We start from the raw sequence: 7,921 nt of genomic DNA on the forward strand, positions 1-7,921 counted from the left end.
TCCACAACCTTACAAAAACTCCATGTATTTTCCCATTTTTGAACCAAGGCTTACTAGCAACTTCACAAGACCTTCTACCAGCCTCTATGAGCACCAATTTCTTCGCTTCATCATCGTCCAGAGAAGAAAACCCACAAGCCAATTTCTTAGACAGAACCTCAACAAACGAAGGCTACTCTTTCTCCCCATTCCCCGAACCATCACTCTCCTGCAAGGACTCACCCTCCCCTTCACTCATTAGAGACTGCAATCCCCATTCCCCGAACCATCGCTCTCCAGACCCAAGGACTCACCCTCCCCTTCACTCATTAGAGACTGCAACTCTACCAGGTCCGTGTCGACATTCACCTGCGGGCGCTTCACCTACTTCCCAAAATGCAAAGGAGGCGTCAGACACTTCCCATCCTTCGACTATACACCAGTCCAACACCTTCGGGCACAAGCTCCAACTCACCCTAGCTCAGCAATCCTAAAACTTCAATATCAAAGGTCTAAAATTTCCACACACACAAAAAATGACGCTTTAGCAACCATGCACTAGTTGCAAAGAAAATGGACAATTTCTATAGAAGTATTTTACCCGTGTTGAAGAGTACTTCCATTGGATACTCTTCCATTGGATACTTACATTGTCTATACAAGTATTTTTCCCATGTTGAAGGGTACTTACATTGTCTACAAGTATTTTTTCCATGTTATTGCACAAGTCAACATATTTCTTGAAGGGCATGTGCGTACATTGGATAGAGGTTTGAAACCATGTTCTTAAACAACTTAACAAGATATTTATGAAGGGCACTTACATTGGATAGAGATTCAAACCATTAAAAGAATATATTTGGAACTCTAAAAAATATATTTTTATGTCTAGTGTTTGAAAATGCATGCACATAAGCACTCATGTGAATTCAAAGTTTCACAACAATGAGTGACTTTCTTTCTAGTCACTCAAGTTATATCCACCACCATGCATGCACATATGCAGTTATGTTTTTTAGGAGTGCCTCTCTATAGTGGATGATTGAAACTCTTTTGTGAATTTGCACGAGGACGTGTCATGTGTGAACTCTTGTTCAACTATGAAATGACTTCGTTCTAAACTGCTATGCACATGCGACATGAGATTTGATCTTCTCCTTAAACGTGACCTCCATTTTGAGGGAGTTCCCACTTCCACTACCTGTACACAGAGCTTCTCGTGTGTTTCCATGGCTGATTATCTTTTCGAGAGCAGTCTAGGCATGCTGATCGTGGAAGAAGGCCGCACTGCTCTTCTAGTGCTCGTCAAGACGATGGTGCTCCTGGGATTGACATTTCTTTGCTCACTTAGACGAAGGGCGCAGCAGCTTATACCCCTGGCTCCTGCCCTTGGTCCATCATCGAGAACCTCCCCTTGCTCGCCGGTAAGCAGGCTCACCGCACTCTGGCAGCACTTGCTACATCATACGACACGCCACTCTTGTCCCTGCGCCTTGGCTCCATGCCCGCCCTCATGGCTTGCACCGCCGATATGGCCCGTGAGTTCCTCCACACCCACGACGCCATCTTCAGTGACCGCCCTTCAACATGCCCGACCACCTCCTGTTCGACGAGCACAACATCGTCGCCTTCCAGCATACTTGCCCCCGGTGGTGCGACCTCCGCAAGCTCTGGACCACCCAACTCCTCAGCCATTCCCAGATAGCCAAAAACCAGCATGTGCGTCAGGAGGAGGTCTGCAACATGCTTGCCGCCATCAATGCCGAGTGCCTGGAAGGAGACGCGCCCACCTAGTTGAACGTCTTCAACTGTGTTGCCCACGTCACTGGTAATATCATGGGTCGCCTCGTCCTCTCGCAGGGTCTCTTCGACTCCGTCGTCCGTCCTCACAAGCTGAATGTCATGATCATGGAGACCCTCAACCTCATGTTCACGCCACTCGTGGTGGACTTCGTGCCCTTCCTTTCATGGCTGGATGCCTCCACCAAGACAAGGATGGCTACGCGCGCTGCGCGACAGGGTGAACGAGCTTCTTTGCAGCATCATCGACGAGAGGCTTCTACTTAGGGGTGAGCAAAAGGCTCCTTTCAACGACATCCTCGATCTGCTGCTGAACGAGTCAGGAGGCAACGTCGATGCAGAATCTCTCGGATTCATCAATGGCACCCTCTTGGTAAAATCTTGCTTGAAAGACTCGTTCAACATATATACGATAGATCTTTAAAATAAAGGCTCCAAAAATGTCCACTTATGAAATATTTTGCTTGAATTGTTCTTTAAAATAAAGGCTCCAACTAAAACCGGGAAAGCACTAGTGAACGGTGTCAGGCTGGGTGGGCAGAATCTCATTCCAAGCCACTATGCTGCCTGCCTAACAAGAAAGGATGGAGAGAAACTACTTTTTATAGTGTGCCACGTGGCTCAACGAGAGGGCAGAAAGGGGGTTTGCCACTGTGTTGCCTACCTAAAAATGTCAACTATTTCTAGTCCATGAATTTGCACTAATTTATTGTTTGGACCTCAAAGAAATGAGGAATTCCCTTGGATTTTTTGATCCTTTAAACCAAGATTATTGAAATATTAATTATGAATTGGATTTTTCCTATGTAGGAGATGTTCATTACAGGTGTGGATACCTCTACGAACACGATGACGTGGGCAATGGCAGAGCTATTGCGTAATCCTGAGGAGATGGCAAAGGTTCAGAAAGAACTAGAGGAGGTAGTAGGGCTTGAACACAAAGTAACAAATTCTGATCTACCAAAACTAGGCTATCTAAGAGCTGTGATCAAGGAGGTGTTTCGCCTACACCCATTAGCAGCGATGATGATTCCTCATGCTTCTAAGGAAGATTGCAAGGTGGCAGGCTACTTCATACCTGCCCGAACAAGGCTGTTTGTGAACCTATGGGCAATTGGAAGGGATCCATCTGTGTGGGAAAATGCAGAAGGATTTGCCTCTCAACGCTTTGTTGGGAGTCCCATTAATGTAAAGGGCCAACACTTTCAACTGCTTCCATTCAGTTCCAGTTGGTGTATGTGTCTTGGCATTTCCCAAGCTCTCAATGTTGTTGAGCTCACACTTGCTTACCTCTTGCATTGCTTTAATTGATCTCCCCTACCTGGGCACCCTATTGATCTATCTGAGTCCAAAAGTACAGCTGGCTCTCTCACCTTGGCTTCTCCCCTTATTGCTATTCCCACATTTTGCCTAAATATGCCCAACTTTCCTTAACAGATTTCCATAGGTACATCATAGTTGATGCGATCTATATATGGCAAAAATGTATCCCAAAACATGAAGAATCCCAATTTTTAAAACAAGCAACTTAGAGAGCTTTGCATCAAGAAGTTCATCTGTCTAAGGAGGGTAAATTGCACACCCCTACTTGCCCACACCCACTTATTCTAAATTTCCCCAAGTAGTGGATGGGGAGTATTCCCATCCTCATAGAATTTGTATAGGTTTATCAATCATTATGATCACAACTACTCAAATATAGTCCTTTAAATATAATCTGCAACTCCTCAACTCATATGATCACAAATACTTAACTGTAGTTCTTTAAATACAATGTCCATCTCCTCATATTTATATATGTTTATCATTCATATGATCACAACTCGTCAACCATAGTCCTTTAAATATAATGTCTATCTCTGTTTTATTTCTCTTTCAAAAAATTTGATGCATAAGTAGCATTGTTATGTTTCAAGGTGCTCAAGGAGAATTTTAGTTTAAATTCTCTTTCGAAACTTTAAAAAATATTTTTCTTCAGAAGTAGTGTTTTTATGTTCTATAATGCTCATGGAGAACCAAAGTGTAGCTCTTGCATTTAAATATTGGCATATTCAGCTAGAGTTACAATATCTAGTCCTATGTATAATATAATGTCATAACTTTGCACACCATTTTGTATAGAAAGCTTTGAGTATAGTCAAGTTCACAAAAATAGTATAGATGAAATTAACTCGTGAACATGAAACTTTTATGTTCATCATAAGTAGCCTTATTACATCATCACAAGAATATTAGGCTAGTTACTTAATGGTGTTATGTAAAGGTCTTCAAAAGTTCCAATAAAGCCCAAATCCTTCAAATATGCGTAGCCTTATTTTTTTCACTTGTGCTATTGTTGAGTCCCACTTCCAATTCACAAGGGCTACCTACATAGTGCTACATAGCCTACTTGATGAGAGACAAATATGTTTCTTTTAAGAGAATGCTAATTGCAACACTATTAATGAAAAGCCCAATCCATTGGTCCTATATACCTGCTATGGTGCCTGCATATGGAGAATGCAACCAAAGACCAAACTCCAAACATTTAAAAGAAAGAGAGATACAGGACCTACATCAAGATTGTGCTAATAAGATCCTAGGAAAATCCACACATGAGATCAAAGAGGATAAAATCGATTGGAATAAGTCAGCCCCAATAATGCATGACAATCGTGTGAAGCTTACTAGATGGCCACACTTGAGATTTCTTTGCCAGGCGTGGAGAAGCCATGAACTATAGCAGGAAGTGATGATTGCTTGTCCTTAAGTGGGAGCCTCAAAATGTATCATGGTGATCAGAAGCATAGGAAGAAACTTTACCTAACTCACAGGTCTTATGCAACAACATTCTCCACATTGAACTTAGAGCACAATTGAGATGTCACAACATTGGTTTCTTCAACATGGTGATAACGAAGTTCAGTGATGTGAAATAATTGTCTAGGGTTCTTGTTAGATTTGAACATAGATCAATCTGGCTTGATGAAGGTATAGGGCATACATCATATGCAACCTTGCAAAGAAAACCCACCCAAGAAAAGTTGTCATCCAAGAAGGGATGAGGCTTTGGCAATCAATGAAGGGCTAGAGAAGACAACAAACACATTCGTGCAAAGGATTTTTTCTCCCCTTGCACTCCCTTTCGACTTGAAATAATGGTAAAACGTAGTTCCAACTCTATGTACTCTTGATGCAGCTTGATAGTTGTTGATGGCAAAGGATGTGGGTGGCTAGCAAAATGCTGGAGGAGGGGTTTCACGTATTGAAGGGAAGCCTTCTCTTACAAGCCTTCTCCTGTGCTCTTGCATACAGCTTTCTCTTCCTCCTCTAGATTCTCTTTCCCCTACCATGCAGCCACTATATCTTCTCTTCCTCTTGCTAGGTGGCCATTCCATCTTTTTTTGGTACATGACATATGGTAGTTTTAGACTCATCTCTACATGACACATGGCAATCTCACCCTTCATCTCTCCTTAATATATATATAAATAAGGCTTGTAAAATGTATTGTAACCACATTTAGTAATATTTTCATGTATGAAGTGGATTTATTATATCAATGCACGATCAGGTATAGCCAATCGCAAAACTATTTTAGGGGCAGTTTTGGGTCTGTGACATGAGTTGGTGAGATTTTGAATTTCAGGCAAACCCAAGCTCTTGCCTAAATTTTTCCTCAAGGGGTTACTATGCATAAACCTTATATATCAGGCCTACTTGTAAAATCCCTTATCTGCAAATTTGTTCTTAATAAAATGTACCCTTTTTCTATAAAATTTTGCAATTGTTTTCTAAAGTACTTTAAATATTTCGTTATGCAGTAAATTAATTTTTGTAAAATTTAGGAATTAAAAATAACCTTCTGTGAACTCACATGATAGGGTTACATATGATGAGTGACCCCCCCGAGAATTTTTCCCAGCGTAATAATTGTGGCACTAATGGAATAATGAGACACAATCTATCAAAACTTGTTCTAGCTTGTTCTAAATACCGTAGAGTTTGACACATGTCACTATATGAGTAGATTTGTCCTCCTTTGCACAGTCTCTATGCTACATCTTTGTGCATCAAACTATTCACATTCTGCCCTATTGTCTTTTCACAACTCACCATCTATCATCTATCTATAGCTCGTCACCTATGATCTACCTAGAACTCGCGACCTATCATCTACGTGCAGCTTTTCCTCACTACTCTAAATTCACGACCCCCTGTAGGCAAGGTGGTGACATTGGCTTAGAGCAACAACCTCGCCACTGGTTCTTAGAGTTATTTTAGTGGTGATTGTAGCTACTCCTAAACCAAAGAAAATTTATTTACCTTAAATGGTTGGGTCACATGAGACTCGCATTGGAGACCCACAATTGTTCATATGTTTCGCATCGATAGGTTCCCGATTCATGTAGGGATCCCCTTTAGGGGCAAGCCTCCATATAGACATGCCACATATATCTAGTGGCATGTTGATACAACCCTTGCCACTAAAGGGAACCCCTCAAGGGCCATATCAACAATTGCATTTTTGAATAGCTTAATTTATGTTCTTTGCATGCCCTCAAGGAGGTTTAAAGCTAGCCCAGTGATCGGAACAACATGTTAGTGTAATGATAATGCAATTAATAGTTTAAAACAAGTGGTTAAAATTTAATCCTAACCCAAAAAAATGTATTTCCTTTTGCAACCACCATGCTAGTTCCATTTTAGTGTGGGTTGGTGTTAATTTTAAACCAAGAAAAATATTTCCTTGCAACCACCATGTTGGTTCTTGGAGCTCTTTTAGTGATTCTTGTATTTAATTCTAAAACTAAGAAAATTTTATTTCCTTGTGCACCAATTGCTTATGCAATGACTACAACTAGAAACGATTGCCACCAATAAGAAAGACAACGATAATACTATTATTTATATTAAAGTTAAAACGAAAGAGATTACATCAAATGATAGTTTATAACAACTCAGCAATTGTTAAGAGCCTTATTGAACAAAAATTGAACAAAAGAGATTCCATCTATATCCAAAGGCAGTTTATAACAACTTAGCAATTGCTGAGAGTCTCATAGAGAAAAAAATAAACATAAGATATTACATCTACATCCAAAGATAATTTATAACATCTCAGCAATTACTAATAGCCTCATCGAGAAAATTTTGAATAAAAGATATTACATATACATCCAAAGATAGTTTATAATAACTCAACAATTGATGAGAGCCTCACTGAGCAAAAACTGAATAAAAGAGATACATCTATATCCAAATACAATTTTGCCATAATAGTTTATATCAAAGTTGAAACAAAATATTACATCCTACGAGGATAACAACTCATCCATTGGCAAGAGGCCAAAATATTACATTCGACGATGAGGATAATCACTCAGCCAAGTTTGAAAGCCTCGTTGAGCAAAAGTTGCAAAGAGGATATTTATATAACTCATTATTGTTGCTAAGATCAGCCTCATTGAGGCTTAATGTTACTAGATAATACATTATCCTTTTCATAGAGGCTATCTTGCTGCATCCAATTTTTTGGGGAGCCGATGGACGAGACGATGGAGAGGTTGAAGACCATGCACAATTGTAGGAGTTAAAATTTGAGACCTGGACAACAACAATAGAATATAGCAACAAAGAGGCCAGTTGTGTGCATGCCATTCAAGGGGACCACCTGGAGATGTTACAAGTGGCGATGCAGACTATGAAGACTATGCACAAGAGCAAGCATTTCAATTCCTATCAAGCACAACCTCAGTGCAACACAATGACCTTGTACAAGGAACCAAACAAGCTGCTGGGGATCACATGATGAATCAAGGGGGGTAATACTGTTGGCTTCGATTCTTGGGAGGGTGATGATGAAGAGGTGAAAAGATGAGGTAGTGGAGCAAATGAGAAGATGAGAGCTAGAGGAGGGAGCATGGAGCAAAGTAGGAGAGTAGATAAGGATGAGAATTGGAGAAGGGAGCATGGAACACAAGCAAGCCCATCCAATTATAGAATCGTGAGACTCTATAAAATCACATGCCACCATGCTAGGGCATTATAAGACAAGAAGTACTCATTTGAAGGAGCTTAATCAGAAGGCTATGGCACTATGTGATCAGTTTGATTTTTGCAAGTTTGTTCATCTAAACATAAAATAAAATCAAAGGGTAGA

The 7,921-nt window shown here is 40.5% G+C and overlaps 1 pseudogene; it reads left to right on the forward strand.

Annotated features, from left to right (window-relative positions):
- The first annotated feature begins 1,208 nt into the window (after window positions 1-1,208).
- On the forward strand, window positions 1,209-3,213 carry LOC147881197 (cytochrome P450 71AU50-like; annotated as a pseudogene).
- Window positions 3,214-7,921: the final 4,708 nt, after the last annotated feature.

This window comes from Dipteris shenzhenensis, chromosome 31 (genome assembly GCF_047967505.1).
Source record: "Dipteris shenzhenensis isolate YYH24624 ecotype China chromosome 31, Dip_SZ_1.0, whole genome shotgun sequence".
NCBI classification, from domain to species: domain Eukaryota; kingdom Viridiplantae; phylum Streptophyta; class Polypodiopsida; order Gleicheniales; family Dipteridaceae; genus Dipteris; species Dipteris shenzhenensis.